General features: G+C 45.1%; 1 long non-coding RNA gene and 1 pseudogene across 5 annotated transcripts in view; one reads left to right on the forward strand and one right to left on the reverse strand.

Annotated features, from left to right (window-relative positions):
* The window catches only part of LOC147032456 (uncharacterized), a 66,407-nt gene that overhangs the window by 34,419 nt on the left and 9,697 nt on the right, over nucleotides 1-22,291 (reverse strand). The gene's annotated exons all lie outside the window — the stretch shown is intronic.
* On the forward strand, nucleotides 779-2,578 carry LOC147032457 (uncharacterized; annotated as a pseudogene).

The raw sequence follows: 22,291 nt of genomic DNA on the forward strand, positions 1-22,291 counted from the left end.
AAAATATATGCACACATGAATATATCATGGAAGCTGTTATCTACTCAATTAACCCAAGGATGCCCATCTTCAGCTACGTGGAAAACGAGGGAAGATCTAACTCTACCCATCTTGAAAAAGATACTTCGCTCCCAGTGTTATGAAAAATCTGCGACAGAGCTCTATCAGGAGTTATTTCCCAGATGCTGAAAGAAGTACTCCAGAACTTTTTATCAGAGCTCTAGTTGAATGTCAGAAAGTGTTGTTTGCATCTGGTGAAGAAGGGTTGGAAATCAAGTACAATCCTGAATTGGTACAGACCATTTTCCCACATGCGTTACACACATAACTGGCCATTGATGTAATACAACAAGAACCACAGCTTTTGCTCCAAAGCTCAGTTTAGTCAGGCAGCTTAGGACCAGATTTCATAATGATGTGGACATTCCGGACAAAAGCACCGAAAATTTTTCCATGTGCTTCCCATTGCCAAAAGCTTTCAATTTTTAATAGGAACCACTTCCTCAGTGTACAGCTTGGTAGCCATCTTGGATTTCCACGATGGCCACCATGAAAAAACCTATAAGTACCAATATCTTGGCTTCCATGCCACTTGGGCTCTCAATCTTGGTGTCTAAACATACATTGAGTAGCATACGTGAGGGCACATGTCAGTGACGATGCTTTGCTGATATCATACACCTCTGCACATGCATGGTTTTGGAACTAAATTGGCAATATCAGTTTATAATTTCGAAGCATTTTCTGTGTTTTATGTCTTTTCAGATAGACGAGCAGCATGGATTGGAACAAGTGTTTGATATGCAAAGAAAAGACTGCGGAGCCTATAAAATATCCACTGAATGAAAAGGGAAGTGGGCACAAGTCAGAACCATACAGCTCCTTTCTGAATAATGTCAGTGCTTTCATAATCTTGGGCACACTACCAGTGGCTTTTCAATTTAGAGAAGACATGATTGTATGTGAACTGGTCCAAAATCAGGCTGCATGGCACAAATCTTGCTATGGTGAAGTTCAGCAAAGAGAAGCAAGAGAGGGATGAAACCACAGCAGACAGTACATCTCGAGGAGAAACGACTTTGGCGTCTGTCAATGATCAAAATGGCCTGTCTGTTTTGTCAACACGCGGATGGACACCTCCATGAAGTCAGAACTCTTGGAGCTGATGATAACATAAGACAGATGGCCTCAGAACGACATGACACAGAATTAATGGCGAGGACGGAAGGTGGATATCTGGTCGCACTTGATGCTAAATATCATCTCGAGTGCTTGACAACACGGCGAAATCGCTACCGATCACTGCTCAGGCAACATGAGGAAGATTCCTCTGGTTCTGCTGAAGAGAAGGTTATGAAAGCAAGAGCACTTGTGGAGCTCTTCACCCATGTGGAAAATTGTGTGGAAGACGGAACCTTCCACTTTAAATTCTCAGTGCTGCATCAGCTGTGTGAAAACCGTATTCGAGACCTAGGTGTTGAGAAGGAGACTAACAGAACCCGTTTCAAGGAGAAAGTTCTTGCGTACTTCCCACAAGCACAAGAGCAAAGTGATGGCAAAAATAAGATTCTGGTTTTCCATCAAGGAATGCAGCAGATGCTAAAGCAGGCCATGGAATGTGACGATGAAGGTGGTGCACTACTGCTTGCTAAAGCTGCCAAAACTGTGCACAAAGAGATTGTCAACTCTAGAGGATTACACTTCAATGGCATATTTCACTCTGGCTGTCAACATGGGTCAGTGCCCACTAATTTCAAAACCATGGTGTCTATGCTGTTGTATGGTGCTGACTTAAAAGATCAAGATTCAACAGACTCGCAGGCAAACCTCACAATCTCGCTGACCATTCTCTTCAACTTTAAGAAACGTGTGTCGCCTTCTGTCAAGTCTCGTCATTCCCTGGAAAGGGAACCACCATTGGCTCTGTACATTGGAATGAATATTCACACAGAGACCCGGTCTAAAAAGTTGATTGCACAGCTTTATGACTTGGGTCTCAGTGTAAGCTATGACAGAGTTCTTCAACTTGAGAGCCGGCTCGCAACTGCTGTCTGTGAGAACTTTCAGAACAAAGGGGTTGTGGTCCCTGCTTAATTTCGAAGCGAGTTGTTCACTGTTGGAGCGCTTGACAAAGTTAGATCACAATCCTCCAAGTACAACTGCTAAGGACGCATTTCATGGCACAAGCATCAGCCTGTTTAAGGTTCCCATGATGTCTAATTTGGGAAACAAGCAGGATGCCATCAGGCTGCCTTCACCTGATGCCAAGAAGAATCATAAGTTGCCAGACAGCTTCACCACTGTGCCAGCTGTGGCTCTGAAGACAGCAAAAGTGTCAGTCCCACAGCTGTCAGAAGTTTCAGCACCAAAATATGGGCAACTTGCAGACGCAAAACTGAAAGAGAAGAGCTGGCTGGAGTATGCTAGTCAAATACTGGAGAAAGACGTAGTGGAAAAGGGTGACACTGTCTCCTGGTCGCATTCCATGTTTCCGCATAAGGTCCATCCGTCGACCTACATTCCGCTCTTACACAGCTCTTGTCCCTCTTCTATGAGAAGGCAGCTACACCAGCTATGATCAAGCATGGACTAGATGTGGTGCATTGGGCTACAGAATTCCTCAATCCTGGACAGATACCAGTTATAGCCTTTGATGAACCACTCTATGCACTAGCCAAGTTCACTCAGTGGAACTGGCCTGACGAACATGGTGCGAACAGTGCTTGGACTCGGGAAGGATCAGTATGCCAAATATCACAAAGAAGTGATAGCAGACTGTACGCACTCCATTCATGAGCCCATAAAGAAGAATGCTCTTCCTCTCTGGTGCGCACGGTTGATACGGATGTAGTGGTGATCCTCATTGGCAAGTTCCATCATCTGATCACTTTGGGTCAAGATGTGATCATTTGGGTTGCCTTTGGTATGGGCAAGAACTTTACATATCATCACATCAATGGTGTATATGCAGTGAACTGGTTACATGTGGTTGCAAGAGTCTGAAGGGATGTGGCACTAGATGTGCATGCAAACAAGGCCCATTGGAAGTGCACCAAACTGTGTAGTTGTCACTGTGAGAAGTATGCAAGAGACACACCATGCATGTGCAGAGGTGTATGATATCAGCAAAGCATCTTCACTGACATATGCCCTCACGTATGCTACTCAATGTATATTTAGACACCAAGATTGAGAGCCGAAGTGGCTTGGAAGTCGAGATATTGGTACTGAAAGGTTTATACATGGCGGCCATCTTGGAAATCCAATATGGCCGCCATACTGTATATTCTGAATGGTATAATTGAATTCCTTGTCCCAGAAAATGTATGTTTAGACACAAACATTGAGAGCCTAAGTAGCTTGGAAGCCGAGATATTGGTACTGAAAGGTTTATACATGGCGGCCATCTTGGAAATCCAATATGGCCGCCATACTGTATATTCTGAATGGTATAATTGAATTCCTTATCCCAGAAAATGTTTGTTTAGACACCAAGATTGAGAGCCTAAGTGGCTTGGAAGCTGAGATATTGGTACTTACAGGTTTTTACATGGTGGCCATCTTGGAAATCCAAGATGGCCACCATGCTGCATGCTGAGGAAATGGTTCCTATTGAAATTGAAAGCTTTGGCAATGGGTAGCACGTAGAAAAAAAATTGGTGCTTTTGTCCAGAACGTCCACATTATTTTGCTACGCTGCCAGACTAGTTTGCCTCAGTTGATAAGCTTATCCATAAAATGAATATTGCATATTTAGCAGAAGCTGAAAGAACATCCAAATTGCACAACAGAGCCAAGCCTCATCAGGTGGAAGTTTTGCAAGATTCCTCAGATGAGGTGGAACCTAAAAAGCCTGGGAAGCCCAATACTCTTATGGAGGTTAAAGGTGAAGTTCGCGAGTTAAGGGCAAAACTTGAAACAATTTCTGAATGAATGAAATATCAAGATGTGTGACAGCAAGGTAATAAGTGATCAGAAATGTCCAATAATTCATGTCCCTGGGGTTGTGTACATTACAATGTTGTCAGAGAAAAAAGAAAGAAAGTGTTGCACCAATTGTTTATATTGTGGGAATGATGATGGGTTGCCTTGAGAGTGCTGTGGGATTGTGGGAATGAGTATCTGATTGTTTCTTTGAAGCAGAAACAAAAGTCATCACAGCAAAAGGGACCCTCAGGAAACAATCTCCGGTTGCTATGAGAGGACCGACAGTGAATGGAAAAAAATGGCGAAGATTGTCTTTCTGATTTGAGAGATGACATTTGCCTGCCCTGTCTAGATGACACATTCATCGACAGCCCAACGTTTGAACAGCACCTGCAGGAGATGGGCACTGTTCTGAAACAGTTGAAGTCCAGAGGGATCAAGCTCAAGCCAAGTAATAAGTGCGAACTAGCAAGGTACATTACCTGGACAACATAGTCCCTCAACAAGGATATCGATTCGACCCCACAGAGAAAGAGGGTGTCTTGTCATTGAAGGATAAAACACCGGAAACCATTTGTGATGTTCGACAACTAATGAGACTCCTTAGCTACTATCATCGGTATATCCCAGGCGTCTCCCTAAAACAGCACCTCTGTGCGAAGGGTGATACTGCGACAAAAGTTAATCAGCACTCCAAGAAGAAGGCTGGTATTGGGCAGAGGCCATCAGTTGAGCATGCTGTCTGGCTATAACAACATCAAGAGGTTCCCGAGACACTTCTGGACCTGCTGGCTCATTCTGGGATAATGGCCTATCCAAAATATAAATTCCCCCAAAAAATTCTTTGAAGTTTTTGTATTTTTTTTTCTTCACCCCCCCCCCCCAGGGGATGGTAAACAACACACAACGTTAACCACAGAACAACCCTTGACGAGACCCCCACCAACAGCACTTACACATGCACACAATCACCCATCAATAGCCTGGTGTTGGCTCAGTGGTTAGGGTGGCGGCTTGGGATTCTAGGGTCCTGAGTTCTAGCCCCATCGGCCGCTGAATTAATACACCAGGGGGTTGACTCATCCTGTCATCCTTCCGAGGTCGGCGAAATGAGTACCAGTTCTAGTGTGTGTACTGGTACAGGGGCACTGCATAAGCGACACAGTCGCGCTTCAAGAAATGATAGCTACAACGGCAGCTAAGCTGCCATACGGCCACCACCACCCATCAATGCTCAAGCTACCTAAAAGTCCTGTCAACATCCCGATACCCCTCTATCTCCATAACTTCCAAGTACCTATCTAATTCCAATTTAAACTTATCTACTGCTTCTGCTGCCACTACCTTTCCAGGGAGGCCATTCCATGCATTAAATACTCCTTGAGTAAAAGTCCCATGCCTTACTACCGTCTTTACTCTCCTCTTATTTACTCTCAGGCTATAGCCCCTGTTCCTATCACTGTCTACTCTCATGCTGAATAATTTTTATGCACTTATCATGTCTCTACCTTTCATCATCTTAAACATCTCTATCATATCTCCTCGTAACTGCCTCCTTTCTAGTGTAAAAGCCCGATCTCCTTCATCGGCTCCTCATAGCTGAGTCTAGCAAGGCCCGGAATCAATCTAGTAGCCCTGTGCTGAACGCTCTCAACGGCATCCATGGCCTTCCTAAGTTGTGGTGACTGAAACTGCACACAATATTCTAAATGTGGCCCTCACTAAATTCCTGTAAAATGTGAACACCACCTCTTTTGATTTATAAATGATTCCCCTCCGAATACAACCTAAACCTCTATTTGCTTTACCTATAGCTGCCTGGCATTGTGCTGATGGCTTCCCTCCCATATCTATGACTACCCCCAGATCCTTCTCCTGTGTGACACACTCCAAAATTACCCCTTGCATCCTGTAATCTCCATTTTAATTGTTCTTCCCCATCCCCAACACCTTACAAATTTGTTTATATTAAACTGCATCTGCCAATCGACTTCCGGTTCCAGGTTTGGAGCGTCGAGAGGTCTTCTTCGGGGCTCTCTGCTGACGTTCTCAAAGTTAAGTTTCCGGTCGTTATTTGTCCCGTTTTAACTGTTTAATTTTCTCACCTATGTGTTACTGTGTGTTCCTAGTTCGGTTTTGTTTCAAAAATCGTGCTATTTTGTGAGTTTTTGTCGACGTTCTTACCGGGTGTTTGAGGCCTCGGCCTTGGCCTAGGCTTGAGGCCTACTGGATCCCCATAGGTGTTCGATCGTTTTTTTTTTTCTCCCCATTACCTTCAATTTCTATCCTCCCCATTACCTTCAATTTCTATCCTCCCAACTTTCCTAACGTCCCCCATTCTACCAACTAATCTCTCTATTTCTTATCTTAAAAATAAAAAAAATTAAAAAAACAACAACAACAATACGCAAACCTTCTCCCGATTCTGCTTCTTCCTCTTATTCTTCTCCTCTTCTTCTTCCTCGATTTTTTTCCACAACACTTCCATGACCGAATCAGTTGAAAACTCTCTCAAACATTCATAATAATAACAAAAACGATCATATAATGCTTCATCTTCCTCTCTCACACATGTGGTACTCTTTACTGTTTCATAATGCACGACTCTTCTGCTATTTTAACAGACTGCTCCCATTTCGACCTCTCCTTCATTCCTTGCCGAAAAAAATCCAACTGTTACAGCGTTTCTTCTCTCCATTCTCTGAATTCGCCTTTATTGCATCCATCAAGAATTGTGTTAAATCGCATCTCTGACCTAAAACTTTTTAAAACCCCAGTTTGCTATGAATGTTCGCTTTCCATCAACCATTCTTTTTTTCCAACTTCAGTGCCAACTCACCCCCTTCACCCCTCACTCTCAAAGCAACCATCCCACTCTTCTCCCTCCAAGCCTCTCTCTCACCTCTCTTAAAAATTCCCCCCTCACCTTTCTCCCACCTTTCATCCACCTCACTCATCCGTCTCAAAGTTGCCCCCCTCTCATCCACTAAGCTGCCTCCTTCCATTGCCCTCTCACCTCCATCTCTTCATTCCACCTCCTCAAGTCCTCAACTGCCTTCTTCCCCCTCTCTTGTCCCGCCTCTCCCCCAGCACCACAGAGCCTTTTCTCCTCCTCATTCAGCACCCTCTTCCAGCTATTCTACAATCCCCCACACTCTTTCAACAACCCTCCTTAGTTCCCCCCTCGTCCCTTGTCCTAACCTCCCCCTCCCCCACCCCCTGCACCGAAAGCCTCCTCCACTACCTCTTCATTAAAAGTGTGGACCTCAAATATCCGGGGCCTTCGCTCAAACCTTTCAGATCATTCCATATAGGTTGCCACTGACAAACCAGACATAATCTGCCTAACAGAAACTTTCCTCTCCGAAGACATGTCTGACTCCCAAGTATCTCTCCCCGATTACTCCCTCCTCCGGTATGACAGACCTGATCCTCGTCCTGGTGGAGGAGTTGCTCTCTTCATCAAAGACTCTATTCCTCACTCTCCATGCACTGCTCTCACTCCCCCACACCCCCAGGAATACCTATGGCTACGGCTTTCCCTCCACTCCCACCTCATGTTTTTATGTGTACTGTACCGTCCACCTAACAGTGATGACTCCATCTACACCTTACTATCCGAAAACATGCACCATCTTCTATCTTCTCATCCAAACTCTCTTCCTTTTATGTGGTGACTTCAATTGTCATCATGCCAGTTGGCTAGGTGTGGGTACCTCTCTCACCTGTCATGGCACCTCAGCAAAAGCTTTCTGTGACTCATTGGGACTGACTCAGTCGGTCAACTTCCAGACCCGGATCTCAACCAATGATACTCCATCTCTTCTGGATCTGATTTTGACAAATTTCCCTGAAAATATCTGCTGCTCTTCCTCTGCTCCAATCGGTTCTTCTGACCACGTCCTTGTCAAAGTGGACATCTCTCCGGCTATTATCAGAGAACCACCTCACCGCCGTCGAGTCGGACATTTCACTCAAGCCGACTGGCAGGGTCTCCGAGCAGCCATCAAACTTACAGACTGGTCTCCTATTACGACTTTCTCAAACATCAACTCATCCTGGAAATTCTTTCAAAGAAACTTGCTCTCCCTCATGCACAGACTTATCCCCTCTCGTCTTCAGTTGTCCTACCTTTCCTCCCGCCCTTGGTTTACTGAAGCTTGTGGCGAGGCAGTTGTCCTGAAACAACTTGCCTTTGCCTCATGGAAAGCAAACCCAACTGAGGGCAATCTCAGTTCCTTCCACAAAGCTCGGAACAAGTGTGTATCTACCCACAGGAGAGCCAGAAAACAACATCTTTCTCATCTCAAGTCTGAACTCTCAAACGTCTCTCCCTCCTCAAAATCCTGGTGGCGTTTAATCAAATCTGTTTCTGGTGTATGTTCCCCCTCCATCCCCTCCCTTACCTCAAATGGCCGCACTGCTGATACCGCACGTGAAAAAGCTGAATGCCTAAACTCGGTGTTTGCAGCTAAATCTTGTGTCCTAAACCCATCACTTTCTCTACCCACCTTACCCAGTCGCACCTTACTGTCCCTGGACTCTGTATCCTTTTCTCCTGACAAGGTGGAGAGCTTGCTGTCAAACCTCGACTCAGATTCTGCAACCGGTCCAGATGGCATCAGCCCATGTGTCCTCAAAGCCTGCTCTTCTGCTCTTGCTCACCCTCTCTCTGTTCAATTCACCCTCTCATTTGCTCAAGATCATCTGCCATCTGCTTGGAAATCTGCAAACATCACTGCCCTGCATAAAAAGGTGCAAAAACAGATCCCTGCAACAACAGACCAATCAGCCTTCTCCCAATCATCAGCGAGGTTATGGAATCCATCATCGCTTCAAACATGAAATCCTTCCTCTTCTCCAATGGCTTGATTTCCGATCATCAATTTGGTTTCAGACCAGGTCACTCTACCCTGGATATTCTGCTTCTGCTCTCCCATCAATGGATGGAGGTCCTCAATGCCAGACAGGAAATCTGAGCCGGATCCCTGGACATATCACGTGCTTTTGACACAGTCTGGCACCCTGCCCGACTCACCAAACTCTCTTCCCATGGTATCCAAGGCCATCTCCACTCATGGCTCACAGACTTCCTCGCCTGTCGCAGTCACCGTGTGGCCCTAAAGGGAGTTCCTTCATCCCCTCTTCCTGTCCAGGCTGGAGTTCCTCAAGGTAGCGTTCTGGGTCCTGTTCTTTTTCTGGTTTTCATCAATGATCTCTCCGACTATCTGGAAAATCCTCCACATCTCTTTGCTGATGACTCCACCCTCTGCCGTACCATCTGTCATCCCTCAGACCGGCCAGCAGCAGCTTCTTCACTCACTGCAGATAAAATCACAAACTGGTCCAACACGTGGAACATGTCTTTCAATTCGGACAAATCTCATACTCTCACTATGTCTCTTCGAAAGGACCGTTTAGAACCCCCCCCCCCCCATCCACTTTCTCAACAATCCTCTGGAAGAATTCTTTTCTTTCCAGCTTCTGTATCTCACTATCTGCCATGACCTTTCCTGGGAAAGTCACATTTCCAACCTCACCTCCAAAGCCAGTCGCCGACTGGGAATCCTCCGTCGTGCAAAGACCTTCCTCGGCCATCTTGAGCTCCTGACCACTTACAAAGCTTTTGTCCATAGCCTGATGGAGTACTGCTCTCCCCTCTGGGCTGGTGCTCCTGCCTTCCACCTTTCTTGGCTTCACGCTGTCGAAACCAGGGCATTTAGGATCATCAGCATCTCCCGCATTGAAGCTGAGTCTTTTGGCCTCTCACTCAATCACTGCAGGTTGGTCAGTGGTCTTTCTGTCTTCTACCGTCTCCTCTCCAGCCTCGCCCCCCCCCCCTGCTCTCTCTGCGATTTGTCCCCACCACATTTCCACAGGGCGCTCAAGGTCCGCCAACAACCCCCTTCTGGTAAAACTACCAAAATCACGAATTACTGCTCACCTTCACTCTTTCATTCCTCTTTTTTCCCGCCTTTGGTATAAACTCCCTCACTCTATTCTTTCCCATTCTTCCCTCCACGCTTTCAAAACAGCTGTTCACCACCACCTCTTATCATCCCCCATCCAAATCCTCGATCTTTTCTACCCCCGATAATCCACACAAGCCCACTTCCTTCAATTATCCTGCTTTCCTTCCTGAAAGTCCCTGTAATGTCTATCTTCTCTTCCCCATGTTCCCCGTCCCATCCCTCTCCCTTCCACAGATCTCCTAATGTGTCTGTTCCCCACTGCTTTGTCCCTCCCACTCCCGCCCCTCTTGTCTCATGCCCTCTTGCTGTGCGTTGTGTGTTAGCTCTCATACGAGCCTCAACAAGGTATCCAAAAAAAATAAAAAAATCATTTGCCCAATCTTTGCAAATATCAATACTTTCCTGAATCTGATCATCAACCTCCACTGCTATCCACCTTACCTCCAAGTTTTGTGTCTTTCATTCAAGCTTCTGGGTCTCACTATCTGCCATGATCTTTCCTGGGAAAGCCACATTTCCAAGCTGGCCCCCAAAGCCAGTCGCCGACTGAGAATTCTCCGTCATGCAAAGTCCTTCCTTGGCCCACCTGAGCTCCTGACCACATACAAAGCTTTCGTCCACAGCTTGATGGAGTACTGCTCTCCCCTCTGGGCTGGTGCTCCTGCCTCCCACCTTTCTTGGCTGCACGCTGTGGAAACCAAGGCATTTGGGATCATTGGCATCTCCCACGATGAGGCTGAGTCTTCGGGCCTCTCACTCTCTCACCGCAGGCAGGTCGGTGGTCTTTCTGTCTTCCACCATCTCATCTCTGGTCTTGCCCCCCTCTGTTCTGTCTGCGATATGCCCCCCCCATATTTCCGGAGGGTGCTCAAGGTCCGCCAAAAACCACAACCCCCTTCTGCTAAAACTACCAAAATCACGAATCACTGCTCACCTTCACTCTTTCATTCCTCTTTTTTCCCGCCTTTGGAATAAACTCCCTCACTCTGTTCAATCCCATTCTTCCCTCCAGGCCTTCAAAACAGTTGTTCACCACCACCTCTTATATTCCCCCATCCAAAACCTCGATATTTTCTACCCCCGTTAATCCACCCCAACTCCGCCTCCTTCAAGGTCCCTGCTTTCCTTCCTGAAAGTCCCTGTAATGTCCTTCTTGTATTCCCCATGTTCCCCACCCTATCCCTCTTCCTTTCACAGATCTCCTAATGTCTCTGTTCCCCACTGTTTTGTCCTTCCCACTCCCTCCCCTCTTGTCTCATGCCCCCCTTGCTGTGCGTTTGGTGTTAGCTCTCATACGAGCCTCGACAATGAAACAAAAAATATATACGACTTGTGTTCAAAAAGTATCCAACCTTAATTTTTTGTGCGTAAGTAAAGGAAGCTAGGGAGGCGTGGTTTGGTGCACGTATGAAGGCGATCCTAATTCGTATGTGTGAATATTTTCCTGCCTGCAGAAGCTGTCAGTCGCCGACAGACCGCCGATGAGTGAGGAAGTGAAAGTGAGTGCCGTCGGATTTATTACGTATGCGGATTTCATCAGCAGTCAGCCATTTTTCCTGGGGACATTGGTAGTATCAATTGAATTGCTATTCCTGAACCATCAAACGCATGCAGGTGCAGCCAAGTGAGCCTTCTGAGGGAAAAAAATCTAAAAGTTCTCAGATTCAAATAATTAAATAATTCTGGCTGCCAAACCGTGTGGCTCGATCATGATTGTGAAGTTTCTCATATATTGAAGCAGCGGTTCCAGAGTAAACATGAATTAATATTTACCCTTCAATCCAACATGGCTGCCAAACCATGGGGCCGATTGAGTTGAGGTTTAAACCCTTCATTCCACCTACCGTTCCATCATAAAATTGAAGTTTCATATTTATTGATGCAGTAGTTCCAGAGTAAACATTAATTAATATTTTCCCTTTCCCTTCAATCCAATATGGCTGGCAAACAATGTGTCGTACATCAAAAGGGCGGGATAATTTTTTGTTCGTCATTGAGAAGCGGTCATGCATGTAGAGTTTCGCCTCGATCTGTTCAGCTGTTTCAGAGAAGAAGACTTATAAAGTTATTAATGTTCAATCCAATATGGCTGCCGTACCATGTGACCTATTACAACATAAATTTAAATTCTCCCTCTAATGGGGAAGTGGATTGTGCTTGTTAACTTTCGTGTTGATTGGACAAGGTGTGTCTTTCTATCCAAGATGGCCACCAAAACATGTGACATCATAATTTTTACCGTATATGCAGGCATGTGGGTAGATGAGTTGCCAAGTTTCGCTGCGATAGGTTATGTGGTTCCAGAGAAAACATTTAATATAATTCTTGAATCCACAATGGCTGCCAAACCATGTGACCTATCAATTAGAAATTAACAAACTTATATTCACTACTCGTGTGCAATACGTATGTGAAGTTTCCCCTTGATCTGTTGAACTGTTCTGCAGAAGAAGATGTTTGAAGTTTTTAGGGTAAATTCAATATGGCCACCAAACCATGTGACATCAGTTCGAAATTAACAAACCTGTGAAAGGATGTCTTGGGGAAAGTGTGTGTGACGTTTTGCCTCAATCTGTCCAGCTGTTCTGGAGAAGATTTTTTAAATTTATTAATTTTCAATCTGAGATGGCTGATGAACCATGTAACTGATGACATCATAAATTTAAAATCTGCCTGAAATCATGTAGTGGAACACATGTGTGAAGTTTCATGTTAATCGGATAAGGTGCGTTTTTCAATCCAAGATGGCCGCCAAAACATGTGACATAATTTTTACCGGAAATGCAGGCATGGAGGTCGATTATAGTTGTCAAGTTTCGCTTGGCACAATCTTCCGCACAATCAGAGCACAGACGCTTGCAGGCAGATTGTCAAGCACGTACAAACAGGTGGAGAATTATGAACTGGTAGTTGCCTAGCGCGAGACGTCATGCTATAATGACGTCCCAGACATAACACCCTCATGATGTCCCAGGAAAAAGAGCATGACAGACAGAGGAACGTGTTGTTGTTCACCGCTCCTTCCCAATTCCATATCCAGACGTTGAATGACGTCATCGCAAGGCGCCAAAGGAAGGGAGTACTCAGTTTTCACTCCGTTTGTTTGTTTTTCTTGTTTCTTTGTCCGGGCGATATCTCAACCACTCTTTGAGCTAGTAAGCTGAAATTTGGGGGAAAAAGTGAAGATGTGCTTTGGCAAAAATGATAATCTTTTATTTTTTGATATATCAATTAATTGATTATTTACTTAATTATTATCGATTTATTAACTCCTTATTTATTTTCTTTATCATCTGGGCAATATCTCAGGTACCTTTTGAGCTGGGAAGCTGATATTTGGACATGACAGTGACCACGTTATTTGGCTGTAAAAGGTATTTTCGATTTATCGATTAATCAATCGATTAATTATTCATTTATTGATGAATTACTTAATTTTCAGAGTTACAGATTCGGATGAAACAGTGGTGGTTTAGGTATGCTACGAGGCAATTGATGAAGAAATCAATTCTTTTACGACCATTTTTCACTGCTCCTCCCCACTGGCATATCTTGGCGATGCATGACGTCATCAGCGGGCGCCGAAGGAAGGGAGTACTCAGTTATTTTTTGGGTCGCCGAAATAGGTGACCCTTATTGTCAGTAATTCTGTCTGTTTGTTTGGATGTTTGTTCGTTTGTCATCAGCATAATTGGTAGTAAACGTGGGCGGATTTTGACCAAACTCAGGCGGTAGGTACATCTTATGACCTAGTGCTTTGGAAATTGTGATGGTTGCTAGGGACGCTTTGGTTCCCTAGCAACAACCGAAAAACCTTCAAAATCGGCACCGTTCATGCGAAATCAATTCCGAAGGCCATTATCCCACATAGGGTTATGAAATTTGGCACGAATCATCTACAGGTGATGCTCTATCAAATATATTCCAGTTTTTATGATGTATGGAATACTTTACCCGCAGCGCCCCTACAATTAGGGTATGCGCGAAAATTGAAGGCCCCCTAACGACACGGTGAGTGCATCGACACGAATGAAACTTTGCAGGTTCATGGTACTCAATGAGTACTACAACTTTGCCTCAGGAGATATTGACAGATTTCGCTTTGGTTAGGGGTCAAAGGTCAATTAGTGCAAAAATCGATAATATGCGAGAGCTGGAGGGCCTTCGTGCCAAATGCTACTCCTAGGGTTATGGTCGGATGGTCATGGAAATTCACACTAATCGTCGAGAATACATTGTGCACAAACGATCAAGCCGGATTTTCGATTGAGATCTTTGTTCACCCACAGCACCCCCTCGAACCTTGGGGATTTCCGATTTCAAACCGCATTTTCGGTACTTTTCATTCAAATGGATACCGAGTAGTTATCGGTAGATGGAACTGGATGAGATTTGATATGCATAATCTTAAGTTGATTCCCTTTCCGCTATATGACATCCATTTTGCTCTCTATCTTATGGTTTCCATGCTCGGCGACTCATCGCCGCCTACCGGCTTGTCTTGTTTATTTGTTTGTTTGTCTGTTTGTCCGGGCGATATCTCAGCCATCCTTTGATCAAGGAAGCTGAAATTTGGGAAAAAAAGTGAAGATGTGCTTTGGCAAAAGCCGTATTTTTTATTTATCGGTTAATTATCCAAATATTATTGATTTATGAAATTACTTATTTCTCATCTGGGCAATATCTCAGGTACCTTTTCAGTGAGGAAGCTGATATTTGGACATGACAGTGACCAAGTTATTTAGCTATAAAGAGTATTTTTGATTTATCATTGGTACATATTTACCTCAGAAGTACATTTGTACACATAAACTAAGTCTCATTTGTACACATTCACCTCAGAAGTACACCGCTCCCTCCTAATTCCGTCTCCACATACTGCACGGCGGTATTTTTGGTGTCCCGGCAATGTCGCACGCTGGAGGATTTATTTATTTATTTATGTGGCATCGGGGCGGTGTACTTTGAAAGTACCGCTACTTGTTATTGTTGTTATTTTTATTACTTTGATTGTAGAAGTGTCCTGGAGAAAACAGCACGATAAGCTGCTATCTATACACCTTAACAAGGCATTTGTCCAAAGTTGGAAAATGCTTCAGGGAGGGGGGTGGGGGGGGAATGAAATCACTACATTCTTCATCATATGACCCTTAGTCATGTTGGTAAGTTTCGTAGAGATTGGATAAGTAACAACCGAATGCGTAGCCGTCAGACAGACAGTATGACTGCACACCCTGTTTAATTGCGTTATGAAGGTACTATGTCCTTAATTTGTGCACCACAGTTAAACTAATCGAACAATTCAAGTGTGTGTCCACTCCCAGGAAAGCCAGAAAAAAACATTTGGCCAACATCAAGGCTGATCTCTCAAACTTGTCTCGTTCTTCAAAGACCTAGTGGCACCTTGTCTAGTCTGTCTCTGGTGTATGCTCCCCCCTCAATCCCACCACTCCTTTCAAGTAACACCACAGCCGACTCCGCTCGTGAGAAGGCCGAAAACCTCAATTTTGTGTTTGCTTTCAAATCTTGTGTATACCACCCCTCACTCCCTCAACATACTCTCCCCCATTGTACCCAACTGCTCCTGTACTGTCTTTCTCACCTGAGAAGGTGGAGAGGTTTCTGGCAAACCTCAGCTTCATGTCGGTGAATGGCCCAGGCAGCATCGGTGTTCTCAAAACCTGCCATGCTGCTCTTGCTTATCCACTTTCCTGCTCTGTTCACTCGATCATTCTTCAATAGTGAATAAGTGAGTGAGGAATGCAACAAGTGAGTTGAATAATGAAAAGCTATAGGCATTGATGAAATTCAAGCTGAAAACATGTGGGAAAGGAAGCAACAAATGACCGCAGGGGGCTTTTGTTAAAACACATATTTGAAAGGGGAATGGGCAAACATTTTATTGAAAATAATTATAATCTATATATAAAAGTTGCTGGATTTCTCCATCTGTCCGTCTCTGTCTGTCATGCTCTTTTTGCTGGGATGTCATGAGGGCGTTATGTCTGTGACATTATTACAGCATTACGTCTAGTGCAAGGCAAGGCCTTCACAGTGCTGTATTATTCATGACTCAATGAGAATTGCATTTTGTAACTTGGAAAAAACAGGACGCAATGTCTGATCCATGGAACATTAAAAAAAACATTCATAATATTGTTTTTTGGTGAATAAGTGTGCGTATTACTAAAATTAAAGCTGAGTTATTTGCAGTAAACAAAATGTTTCTGCAATAGAAAAATTGCAAATACAGTATTGACTTTCATTAAACTGTTTTACTGTACTGTTATATATATATATATATATATATATATATATATATATATATATATATATATATATATATATATATATATATATATATATATATATATATATATATATATATATATAGTTGTGTCGGGTGAGAAGACCACCAGGGGGAAGCTATGTTGGGTTCCCACCAGACTCCCCAGAATTGTCGGTCCTCACACACGGATAATTCCGTGAGGCGGCGGGTCGCTCAACCGACCGTGGACGCCAATAACTTAACCGCGTGACCTCGGGTCCTCCCGTCTATGGGTTAACTGGGTTACCTAATTAATCATGTGATTTAATTACCGGGGAACACGCCCTCGGTACGCCTCATCCGAACCGGATCACTTTACTGGATAGGATGCAGCTGAGCGACACTGCCAAGGACATACTAGCTAAAAGGAACAGATCGTTGGGAACAAAATCTCGGCTAAGTTAGGATACGGAACATGCTGGATCAATGAAAGAAAAGACGAAAACAAGCTGGGAACATTTCTACAAAGGGATTTATTAACAAGCAGGCGAGGAAAGATATGTGGCACTGTGAATATAGCTTTTATTGTTGTCTGCAGCAGAAATAAGAAGAAATGTGAGAGGTGTGGCAAAATACAAGCAACTTACAAAAGCAGACACAGAGCAGAGTTATCCTGATATAATTATTGTACAATCTTAACTTAAATGAGGATAGGCACCAGGACAAACACACACACACACACACACACACACACACACACACACACACACACACACACACACACACACACACACCGATGAAGAGGAGTTGATGAAGAGAAAAGGAGACGAGATAAGGCTAACGCTCTCTCAATACCTTGCACGATTGCCCGATCACGCCACCAATATGTTTTGGGGGGACGCTCCGCTGGGCGATACCTCTTGCTTCGTGGCACTTTGTGCAGCGAGCATCGGTCCAGAGAATGAGATCGGACCGTCAGGTGTGAAGGGGGGGGACTTGGGTGGAGCCAAAAGCCAATGTGTGGAGAGAGAGGTGGAGCGAGCAGGCGAATTGGTAAAGAAGCCAGAGCCAGCAGGCGAATTGGTTAAGAAGGGCGGAGCCAGCAGGAGAATGGGTAAGTTGTCAATCCCAAGCCAGACAGAACGAGCCAACAGGAATGAAGAAAGGAACGATGAGCAGGAACGACGCTTGAACAACTTGGGAATGACGACAACTCTGGAATGACACACCAGGAACGATGAGCAAGAACGACACACCAGGAATGACGACGACTCTTGAACGACGCCGACACTCTCTCACCACCCTGCAACCCGTCCTCTGAAGATCCGATGGTGAGGGGTGGGGGCGATGCCCCAAAGCGATGTGTCATCACCTGAATCAGCGCTCTGGTTGGGCCCCGATCATTGCACTGGCCGGCCGCCATGACCGGAAGCGGCTCCACTTCACTTCCGGCCAGATGGAACCAAGCTGCGAAATCGTCTCGCTCTGAGCACCGTGACATGAATCAACTTGCACTGAACCCCTTGATAGGAATGGCTTTGCACCGAACCCCGTGCTGTGCCCCGATGATCCGCGGTTGGCGCTAGTCAATGTGCCTGCTCCATAGTGCGCCACACAGCCCGAGCGATCCGGCCGCACAGCATGCCTCGACCTTGTAGCAGCTGCATTGAGGCGGAGGTGCGGGAGGATGTCTGCCATCCGCGGAAGACATTTGTTGCCGTTGTGGTGAGCGAAGACCAATGGTAAGATTTTATTGTAATCCCATGCGCAGACCCGACCAAAGATGTGTGTTGTTCGTGCCTCGTTCTGCATGATGATAAAATATCACGGCCGTGCCCGACTCCGCCATTAAGCATGTGGCCAGCGCGCGGGTCCGCCATTAAGCATGTGGCCAGCGTGCGGGTCCGCCATTAAGCACATGGCCAGCATGTGGGTCCACCCACCATCAAGCATCATGTTCGTGGTTATCAAAGGCAGTGGGATGCATGGTGCGAGCCCTGATCCGTGTCAGGGAATTGAGGGAAAAGTTTGGATATAATTATGTATATAGGGTTGAGTTGAAGAAGATATATAATTATTAAATGCAGAAATGGGTTGAAAAGAACACGCCTCGTGCGTCCTGTACAGTGGGTGGAGGTTGTTATCTTGCCAAAACTTCGTTTTTGCAAGATCTGTTACTTGGTAAGTTTTTTTATTTTTATTTTTTTTTGTTTGTTTGTAATCATTGGATTCTTCACCTTTTATATCACTCTGTAGAGCACAATTCTCATCGGAAACTCTTGTGGGTACACCTATCATAGTATTATTACAATACCCTTCAGCACACATAAAGGTCAAGGTCAAGGTCAAAGGTCAAGGTCACTTTGCGGTAAATCATGGAGGTCGCCGAAACCCTTATTTTTTGAGTAATTTTAATCGAATCATCTCCAAACTTTATGGGAATGTAGTATATGGTCTGGCGCTCAGCTGATTAGTTTTTGGTGGCGATTGGCATTGACCTTCATGGTTAGCGCCTGAGGTCAAACATATTTGACCCCCAGGTCAAATTTTCAAGTTTTAGGAACCATATCGTGTAGTACCTCAAATTGAACACCTCGATGAGTGCTTTCTAGATATGTCAAGCTTGAGACATTATGACGTCATTTGGTGACGTTATGAGGCAAACGCATATTTTTCATGGTTACTCTCTAGAACGATTCTCATCGGAATCTCTCGTAGGCAGATATTCCTCAAGGAGTCGCTCCTGGTGGATAGCAGCTCTGTTCACCTCAGTGTGACCTTAAAGAAGTCACACATGGTCACCTTTTGGCAAGATACGGGTCACCCTGTGGGTGACATTGGTTTATTTTTTATTGTTTGCTTCTATGGTTGGCCTTCGCGAAGATGCATACGTTGAGGGTGTGACTGCAGTTTTTACAGGTGGCTGTCTGAGTGCAGTGCCTGCTTTGATTTCTTTCAGGAAGAAGAGGAAATGAGTAGGAATGAAGATAGAGATATAATCAGACCTTACTATGAGATCCACACAACGCACTGTCCCGTTGTCCCGCGAGACAAAAGGGAAGGGACTATCTGAACGTATATTGATGAAATAACTGTCTCAGGACCGCTGTATGATGGTTGCTATTGCTTTGGAGGGATGCGGTTCCTAGAACTGCAACAATATATATATATATATATATATATATATATATATATATATATATATATATATATATATATATATTTATTTATACAGTCATGCGCCACTTAACGACGGGGTTACATTCTGAGAAACGCGTCGTTAAACGTCGTCGTCGTTGTGCGAACATCATTTTTTTTTTTCGTTTTCGAACATCGTACTGACGCAAACCTAGACACCTAGGCTATATGGTGTAGCCTATTGCTCCTCGGATACAAACCTGTGCAGCATGTTACTGTACTGAATACTGTCGGCAATTGTAACACACATCCAAAGAAACTTGCTCTCCCTCATGCACAGATTTATCCCCTCTCGTCTTCAGATGTCCTACCCTTCCTCCTGCCCTTGGTTTACTGAAGCTTGTGGCGAGGCAGTTCTCCTGAAATAGCTTGCCTTTGCCTCATGGAAAGCAAACCCAACTGAGGGCAATCTCAGTTCCTTCCACAAAGCTCGGAACAAGTGTGTATCTACCCTCAGGAGAGCCAGAAAACACCATCTTTCTCATCTCAAGTTTGAACTCTCAAACCCCTCTCCCTCCTCAAAATCCTGGTGGCGTTTAATCAAACCTGTTTCTGGTGTATGTTCCCCCTCCATCCCCTCCCTTACCTCAAATGGCCGCACTGCTGATACCGCACGTGATAAAGCTGAATGTCTAAACTCGGTGTTTGCAGCTAAATCTTGTGTCCTAAACCCATCACTTTCTCTACCCACCTTACCCAGTCGCACATTACTGTCCCTGAACTCTGTGTCCTTTTCTCCTGAGAAGGTGGAGAGCTTGCTTTCAAACCTCGACTCAGATTCTGCAACCGGTCCAGACGGCATCAGCCCACGTGTCCTCAAAGCCTGCTCTTCTGCTCTTGCTCACCCTCTCTCTGTTCTATTCACCCTCTCATTTGATCAAGGTCACCTGCCATCTGCTTGGAAATCTGCTTACATCACTGCCCTGCATAAAAAAGGTGCAAAAACAGATCCCTGTAACTACAGACCAATCAGCCTTCTCCCAATCATCAGCAAGGTTATGGAATCCATCATCGCTTCAGACATGAAATCCTTCCTCTTCTCCAATGGCTTGATTTCCGATCATCAATTTGGTTTCAGACCAGGTCACTCTACCCTGGATATGCTGCTTCTGCTCTCCCATCAATGGATGGAGGTCCTCAATGCCAGACAGGAAATCCAAGCTGTATCCCTGGACATATCACGCGCTTTTGACACAGTCTGGCACCCTGCACTACTCACCAAACTCTCTTCCCATGGTATTCAAGGCCATCTCCACTCATGGCTCGCAGACTTCCTCTCCTGTCACAGTCAACGTGTGGCCCTAAATGGAGTTCTTTCATCCCCTCTTCCTGTGCAGGCTGGAGTTCCTCAAGGTAGCGTTCTGGGCCCTGTTCTTTTTCTGGTTTTCATCAATGATCTCTCCGACTCTCTGGAAAATCCTCTATTTCTCTTTGCCGACGACTCCACCCTCTGCCGTACCATCTGTCATCCCTCAGACCGGCAAGCAGCAGCTTCTTCGCTCACTGAAGATCTGGATAAAATCACAAACTGGTCCAACACGTGGAACATGTCTTTCAATCCAGACAAATCTCACACTCTCACGATGTCTCTTCGAAATGACTGTTTAGAAAACCCCCCATCCACTTTCTCAACAATCCTCTGGAAGAAGTCTTTTCTTTCAAGCTTCTGGGTCTCACTATCTGCCATGACCTTTCCTGGGAAATCCACATTTCCAACCTCGCCTCAAAAGCCAGTCGCCGACTAGGAATCCTCCGTCGTGCAAAGTCCTTCCTCAGCCCACCTGAGCTCCTGACCACTTACAAAGCTTTTGTCCGTAACCTGATGGAGTACTGCTCTCCCCTCTGGGCTGGTGCTCCTGCCTCCCACCTTTCTCGGCTTCATGCTGTTGAAACCAGGGCATTTAAGATCATCGGCATCTCCCGCAATGAAGCTGAGTCTTTGGGCCTCTCACTCAATCACCGCAGGTTGGTTGGTGGTCTTTCTGTCTTCTACCGACTCCTCTCCAGCCTCGCCCCCCCCTGCTCTCTCTGCGATTTGTCCCCACCACATTTCCACAGGGCACTCAAGGTCTGCCAACAACCCCCTTCTGGTAAAACGAACAAAATCACGAATCACTGCTCATCTTCACTCTTTCATTCCTCTTTTTTCCCGTAAACTTCCTCACTCTATAAACTTTGGAATAAACTTCCTCACTCTATTCTTTCCCATTCTTCCCTCCAGGCTTTCAAAACAGCTGTTCACCACCACCTCTTATCTTCCACAATCCAAATCCTCGATCTTTTCTACCCCCGATAATCCACCCAAGCCCACTTCCTTCAATTCCCCTGCTTTCCTTCCTGAAAGTCCCTGTAATGTTCATCTTTTCTTCGCCATGTTCCCCGTCCCATCCCCATCCCTCTCCCTTCCACAGTTCACCTAATGTCTGTTCCCCACTGTTTTGTCCCTTCCACTCCCGCCCCTCTTGTCTCATGCCCCCCTTGCTGTGAGTTGTGTGTTAGCTCTCATACGAGCCTCGACAAGGTATACAAAAAAAAAGAAAGATGGAAGACACTTTAGTTTTACCTTTGTGCTGTTCATGACGGCCATCGGTGTTGTTAGCAGAAGCTTACAGTCTCCTCTCGCATCGATTATAGAAAGATGAATAAATCGCGTTTGGATTTTATAAATACGTAATCCCTCCAAAGCAATAGCAACCATCATACAGCGGTCCTGAGACAGTTATTTCATTAATATACGTTCAGATAGTCCCTTCCCTTTTGTCTCGAGGGACAACGGGACAGTGCGTTGTGTGGATCTCATAGTTAGGTCTGATTATATCTCTATCTTCATCGATATTATAATTTACAAATGAAGAAACGAGCTCCTGTCAATTGTGATATATATTTTCGGAACAGTGCGATTGTTTTAACAACATGAAAAGCTGTT

The sequence above is a fragment of the Eptatretus burgeri genome, chromosome 2 (assembly GCF_056783735.1).
Source record: "Eptatretus burgeri isolate ZD-2024b chromosome 2, Ebu_testis_v1, whole genome shotgun sequence".
Lineage (NCBI taxonomy): Eukaryota > Metazoa > Chordata > Myxini > Myxiniformes > Myxinidae > Eptatretus > Eptatretus burgeri.